The 8330-nt window shown below is 35.2% G+C and overlaps 1 long non-coding RNA gene across 1 annotated transcript in view; it reads left to right on the plus strand.

Annotated features, from left to right (window-relative positions):
• Positions 1-1536: 1536 nt before the first annotated feature.
• Positions 1537-8330, plus strand: part of LOC142761385 (uncharacterized) — a 12987-nt gene continuing 6193 nt past the window's right edge. The window contains exon 1 of the long non-coding RNA XR_012883625.1: positions 1537-1896. This is a non-coding gene — a long non-coding RNA (uncharacterized LOC142761385). The remainder of the gene's footprint in view (positions 1897-8330) is intronic.

Raw genomic sequence — 8330 nt, forward strand, 5'->3', positions numbered from 1 at the left:
GAGTTTAAATGAATATACTATTCATGCTGCCAATAGTCTGTGTGGCTGGTGTACTGTATTCATTTACACCCTGTATAATTGGTAAAGTAAAGTCATAAACAGGTCTCTACAGTTGGTGTAGCATTTTCAAAGGCAGTCTGTATAATTGATATAGTATGTTCATATATAAAGTCTGTATAATTGGTGTATTATATTTATATACAGTACATGTAACTGGCGTACCATATTAATATATAGTTTATGCATCTTGTGTAATATATTCATGCAAAGTACATGCCCTTGGTATATTATATTCATATATGTGTAGTATATTCATATACAGAGTATGTAGCTGGTGTAATATATTCTTATACAGTACATGTAGATAGCGTGGTATATTCATATAGAATCTACGTAGATGATATAATATATTCATATACAAACTATGTAGCTGGTGCATTATATTCATATACATTACATATAGTTGGTGTACTATATTCATATACAATCTATGTAGCTGGTGTATTATATTCATATACATTACATGTAGTTGGTGTAGTATATTCATACACAGTCTATGTAGCTGGCATATTATATTCATATAAATTACATATAGTTGGTGTAGTAAATGCATATACAATCTATGTAACTGGTGCATTATATTCATATACATTACATATAGTTGGTGTATTATATTCATATACAATCTATGTAGCTGGTATATCATATTCATATACATTACATAAAGTTGTAGCATATTCATACACAGTCTATGTAGCTGGCATATTATATTCATATAAATTACATATAATTGGTGTAGTAAATGCATATACAATCTATGTAACTGGTGTATTATATTCATATACATTACATATAGATGGTGTATTATATTCCTATACAATCTATGTAGCTGGTATATCATATTCATATACATTACATATATAGTATATTTATATACAGTATTCATGCCATGCTCTGAAGTGTATAATATTCTGTACTGCCAGTGTGACTCTTGCATTAATCACATCACTCTTATTGCTCTATACATTAAATGGATATGAATGATTAAGTGCATTAACATGCTGATTACCCTCATTACAAGGGGATAATACAATGTTGCAACATGTAGGTTGATTCTGATCGTTATGATTATGTCCTTACAGACTGCTATATGTTTGCTGTACACTGTACATAGAAGTGTGATGCAGAAGACACAGTGACTGGGCTCCTCACTGTGTATAAGGGGGACACATTCTTATGTACAAGCAGGGAATTGTTGGCTGCATCTTTGTGTGCTGGGGCCAGGGGTGTAAATGGCTTTAAATGTCTGCAGCTGCTGGCTGGAAACTGTCAATGCAAAGGACTTGTTTTCCTGAGTCCCAGTCTAAGATGTGTGGAGATAGAGCTGGGATAAAGGTCTGGGACTTTGCAGCCATCAGCAGGGAGACAAGAGCTCTACACAGAATGCTGCACACTCCACTGCAAATCCTTTCCGGATCCTGTAAGTTTGCAGCCTCTCTCCCCTGCCTATCATTATAGCAGGCTTCTTCTAGGGCTATGATGACCTTTAAGCTGGTTCTGTTATTCAAGATGGGGGTCAAGGAAATAATCTATGAAGCAGGATGGAAGGATCAGGCACCTTAGGGGTTAAATGCAATGGACACAGTGACTGAGGGATTAATGTGCAGTTAGACTGCAGGTGCTGAGCACTGTATTTCCTAACATCAAGTCTTGTCTTTGTGCTGGCTGGGTGCATGGTGTGTGCCATTCTCCCCGGCTGCTGTTGCAGCTGATTCAGTCCTGGGAGAGTCACAACTTGAGCAGGCACATGAGACTGGCACATCCAGGGCACAGGAACCCAAGGGTATGATGAGGAACACTAAATTCTGCATAGGATGCAAGCTTAACGTACCAGAGGTTAGAATGCCATGCTTTATTGATCTGTCTTATAATTATATGGAGAAGTAATTCAGGTCATTTCCAAGATTTATTTTCTTATTTCTGTGTAGAATTTATGGTATTGCAATATTTTGTTTAAGATGGAAATATCAAGTGTAGTTATATGTAATACTGAACTAGAATAATATATGCTGGGCATTGTGTGTGTAAGTGTATATGACCATGTATGTATTTACTTTCAGTGTGTATCTGTGTACAGTATATACAGATGTAGCGGTGCTGAGTTTGTCACTGCAGTAGAGCTGTTTTTCATTTCATACAACTCGTGGACATATCACCATGTGTTACTGGTGCTTGTAAACTTCTATTGAGTCACCTAACCCTAACCCCAGCACAATACTTTAAAGAAACATCAAATTCAGCTTTGCTACATCAGTTTTTTTAAAATTTTACTATCTATCATTTGTTTTTCTTTCTCTCATATCATTCTATGTTTATAGATATTACAGAATATACATAGACACATATATATTAACATATATTACACCTTACAAATTGAGTCAAATTAGCCATGATCATATTCTCAATATATACTGTAAATGTTCCCAGAAGTAATCTACATTTTGCACCACTCTTAACCCCCTGTATGCACAGCAGTAGATTTGATATTTTACTCCTATTTAAAAGGCAAGACATACAAGCAACAGAACACATGAAGCCAGTCAATGAAGGCTGCTGAAGCTAATGTATTTATTAAGAAGACATAGACAAAAGCGGATATAACAAAAAAAAGCCCCACTCCGATGAGTGACATGTCATTAATACATCCTGCTGATTTAAATAATTCTGTCACAAACGACAAAATGTCCCATCATATTGTACATTTTCCTCCATTAAGCCTGGGAAAACATAATTATGTTGACGGTATAAGAAACCCTTAACCCCTTCTCCTCCAGTCTTAAGCTTCCTCCCTCTTGTGGTGGTTAATGGGTTAAAAGAAGGAAAACTCCAACCATTTGTAAAGTCGCCACTAATTGTAAGCTATTTATTAAACAAAATCTAACTTGTTTAAACATTATTTCTTTACATAAGTTATCCCAAAACGAAGAATAAAAAAGTTCCCGATGGGAGAGTAAATTTGAATATTTGATCAGTCTTCTGGTCTCCCCCTCATTAAGAGGACATCCTGCTAAGGCCCTGCTAGTATAGAGCCACTGGCCAAGCTGGACATCTGTACGCCTTGTTAGCTGTGGTTAATGAGGCTTTCCCTCACACCGAATGAAAGCCTCTTCTCAATGTAGGTTTTACCTTATGTCAACTCAACTCTTAATGAATTGCTGCACAATCCCTTCCTGAATGGAGCCAACTTGGAGGGAGAACAGGCTGCAGAACAAAAAAAAAAAGTGGCCAACCAGCTATATCCACAGTGAGAGCTCTAGGATGAACATTACTCAACATTAGAAACTGCAATCATTGACATAGCCAAAGTAATAAATAACAAGTCACATATAGGAGGTCACAGTATTATATCAGAGGACCAGGATAAATCATCAGTACATTGCCATAATATCATACACACACAAACACACACACACACACACACACACACACACACACACACACACACACACACACACACACACACACACTCCACATACATACATGCATACATAGATACATACATACATACATACATGCATACATATTGTTTCTTATAGTGTTCTGTCCATGTAAAAGTCTTCAAATAAAATTGCAACATTCACACACAGAAATATTTAACCTAACTACAACTCTACAGTGAGTGCCATCATATACTATGTAAATGCTTAGTAGAAGTAATAATAATTGTAGATATTATTAATTATTATTATTATTATAAATAATAATAATATAATGACATGTTATTGTTGCAATTATTATTATTATTATTGCCACTACTACTACTACTACTACTACTACTACTATTATTATTATTATTATTATTGCTACCTACTGCTACTATTATTATTATTATGATTAATAATAACAATAATAATAATAATAATAATAATAATAATAATAGTAGTAGTAGTTAATAGGTGCTGATCTGTTATAATACCATGGTAGGTATGATGTTAATGACAGAGTATATTACATAATATTTATATATACATCAATTAAATCCTCTGGGTTTTAGGAAGGAGTTCTTCTCTGTACGATAGATTGATGATAGATAGATAGATAGATAGATAGATAGATAGATAGATAGATAGATAGATAGATAGATAGATAGATAGATAGATAGATAGATGGATAGATTAAATATGTATTGGGTATAAATTGATATTTCCATAGGTTTTAGAATAGTCACCCCCCCCTCTCTAGCACTGCTCCTGTATTCTTTGCGCTCAGGTAGGACTGTGCCCTGTGCCTGTAATTTGCAGCCTCTCTTCTCTCCTCCCTTTGGGTTGTACTTTAAAATCAATTAGTATTTTCAAGTCTTCAAGTGAATTATTCAAAACAAATGTTTGAAAGACCCCAAGGGAGAATTTGGCCATGACAAAGGGTTTGATTAGCTTTATTTTATCCCCCCTCCACACTCCCTCCCACCGAAAATGCAGACCCGAGAGACAGGCAGGCAATGAGTGAGTGTAATGAAATGACTGTATTCATCATTAGGCTCTTGAGCAGGAGAATTGAGCCTTATAACAGCCGTATATCAAGGTGACAACTATTTATGTAACAGGACCTGTTGTCCTGCCTCATCATCATCAGCATCATCATCATTATCATCATCATCATCATCATCATCATCACCACACAGCATAGTCACTGACTAATGAGAGGCTAAATATTGATACAAACAGCTATTGTATCTTTCATGTGTAAGGACTGGATTGTCCTGAGATGATCTACTATATGTCTGTTCCACAATATAATAATGATAATAAAATTATTATTATTATTGAGAATAATAATAGTTAGTATTATTATTGTTATTAATAACAATAGAAAAATCATATGACTATTAACGCATTATTAGATTTTCTACCTACATAACAAATCAATTGCAACTAAAATAAATAAAAAATGCTCCTTATTGTTAAAAGTGCAAGTAAATGACTAAACAGCCCACCAATAGAGAGAGAGAGAGGGAGAGGGAGAGAGAGAGAGAGAGAGAGAGAGAGAGAGAGAGAGAGAGAGAGCATAAAGTAGGGAAAAGTGTATCCTGACCTGTGTAAAAATTGCGTGTGCGAGGGTCACATGATAGATGGAGACACAGACATACAGCTAGCACTGGCCTATTCATTGTGAAATATAACTGTGAATATATTATTATATTAAGAATAAGAATAATTACTATTATTACATACTATCCACATTATGTTGTACTGTCTCCTCTATTTCTTGTGCTAGTTTCCAGCGCAGAGTGGGTGTTAAATGTAGAAGTACAGAGCTCTATAGGCGCTTAAGTTGTGATCAGCCCCCACAGTGCAGATGGTTGTATATGGGGGGACCCCACCTCTATCTGTTTAGAGGTGCAGCACAGTAGATCAGGGCAGGGTATCCAATGTATAGTAGATGTGGAGTTATACAAGAGAAGGGCTCAGTACACAGGATCCAGCAGCACCTGTAGTCTGGGGAATGCGCTTCACTGAGCTTTATATTAGCCAGAGGGCTGCACAGTGCGCACTGCATCCTACTGACCCGACTGTGACTATACTGCACTACATAAATCTATTCATCTTACCTGCATACAGCTAGAAAGTGACATCCTCTGCAGACAGGGGTCTCCTATGGGATAAGTGAGTGCAACACACACACAGCCATATACACACATATATGTAAACACACATGTATATGTTAATATACGGAAATATATATATATATATATATATATATATATATATATTTATGTATGTGTGTAGAGAGAATATAGACACAATTGTATGTTAGCAAACACACACATGTATTATACACACATCTATACGAACACAGTATACGCTCCCATGCACACATAAACGTTTTTATCACATATTTCCAGACTAAAAATAGGAATTTCCGAAATGAAATGTAAATCAGTTCTGTCCAACACAATGCTAATCTGCGGCTTCTATAAGAACCGGGAAGAAGTTCACAATCGATATTTGTTTCCTTTAATTATCGACTCTTTTGTTACTTGAGTTTTACATAAATAATGGCCACTAATTAATCTGCAGATTACCGCAGACCTCATATTCCCTGACTTAATTTACTCAATGATTCCCAGCATTTAATTATCGCCGTATCTCTCTTTATTTTGTAGTAGATAGTAATTCCGATTCTATTATTTATATTTACCGGGAGATTATTGTATAAAGAGACATTTAATATAAGAGAAAACATTTACATTTAACTGTTTCAGTCCAATTATCTGGCACAAAATCCAAACTAAGAAACGTTTCATAAACAAAGATGTAACAAAGACTTGATACAATGTATGTGAACATAGAATGAAAATAAAACGTTGCCTCTAAATATTTGCATCAATGTTTATGTAAATATTGAAGGTGATGTGTATCAGGTGAAATGTTATTTGGAGACTATGTTGATATATTTTATAGTTCAGTATTAACCCATTAATGAATTATTAAATGTAATTATATTAAGCAGCAAAACCCCAAGTAATGAGATCATGCGGTGTTCCTGTCCAGTCGGTTGCTGGTGTTGCAGGATATTTCTACAGTATATTAAAGTTATCACACATCTGCACATATTCCAATGGTTACAATGATCGATTATAAAGCATTTAATAAATCCTCCCTGCAATGTATAACAAGACATTAAACATGTATACACTGCGCAAACAGCAAATGCACAATGTCCCTGTGACATTCACATTGACTGCTGCCGGCGGATGGACCACTAGATGGTGGGCGCTGTGTGATATCAGCAAGTATAGCTATATATAATTTAAGGGGGTGGGGGTGTATATACAACAAGAAGGTAAAAGCAGAGATAATAAAAACGTGTCTAATGTATCAGCATAACATTACTACCTGCGTTTTTTTTATAGTCTGAAAATAACCCATACGCTCTCTCTCCTCTCTATCTACCCATCTATCCATCCATCCTATGACTATCTATCTAATCTATCTATCTATCTAATCTATCTATCTAATCTATCTAATCTATCTATCTATCTATCTATCTATCTATCTGTCTGTCTGTCTGTCTGTCTGTCTGTCTGTCTGTCTGTCTGTCTGTCTGTCTGTCTGTCTGTCTGTCTATCTATCTATCTATCTATCTATCTAACTATCTAATCTATCTATCTATCTATCTATCTATCTATCTATCTATCTATCTATCTATCTATCTATCTATCTATCTATCTATCTATCTATCTATCTATCTATCTATCTATCTATCTATCTATCTATCTATCTATCATCAATATATCTATCATCTATCTATCTAAAGCTGTCTAGACTACATTTTTATATTAAGGCCCTGTTCACTCCTGTCTTACATTTTTATCCATTCCCCAGTCTTTTACTAAAAATTTAATAAAATTGGATAGCCCAATAGAAATAATTAGGATGCCTTATGATCAGTGTTTTTACAAATACAGATAGCAACGTTTTCTTTATTGAACTAACACAAAGTGACACAAATATGATTCTTTTATATCAGTTTTCATCCCATAGAGAATAAGTTAATCTATCAAAATACTCTCTACTTTCTTCCTTTCAATTTCTTTGATAAGACAAATGACAAAAACCAAAATTGTGAACAGAGCCTAATTTAATCTCCTATGATGCTATAATATACAGAGGCATGGAAGGGGAATCATTGGTGGATTGAGGCACAGGAGAACCTAAAGGTCACAGGCAGAATTTCAGTTGTTGGTGCATATGAAGTTACAGGATAATGGTGCAGGATCCAGGCTGCACTGAACCTGTTACTCACGAATGAGCAGCATCTGTCCAATACTATTTTCCTCTTTTGCTCTGTTTAGATTGAGCAATCAATAGTGAGAAGGATGTCTCCAGGCTGAGATAAACTCACAGAGCAAGATCAGGTATGAGTGTACTGCAGGGAGGCCTTCTCACATCAATATACACACATCAATGTGTACAATCCTGTCTATCAATCCTCAACATGAAACTACCTCATACACACAGCTACACCACCACCACCACCACCACCACATACAACACCTTATATACAGAGCCAAAAATAACAACATATACATAAATATATACACATCAATGTATACAATCTTGTTCATCAATCCTCAACATGAAACTACCTCATACACAAATCCACACCAACACATACAACACCTTACATACAGAGCCATATATGACAACATATCCATAAATATATACACATCAATGTATACAATCTTGTTCATCAATCCTCAACATGAAACTACCTCATACACACATCCACACCAACACATACAACACCTTACATACAGATACAAAAAT

The sequence above is a fragment of the Rhinoderma darwinii genome, chromosome 4 (genome assembly GCF_050947455.1).
Source record: "Rhinoderma darwinii isolate aRhiDar2 chromosome 4, aRhiDar2.hap1, whole genome shotgun sequence".
Classification (NCBI taxonomy): Eukaryota; Metazoa; Chordata; class Amphibia; order Anura; family Rhinodermatidae; genus Rhinoderma; species Rhinoderma darwinii.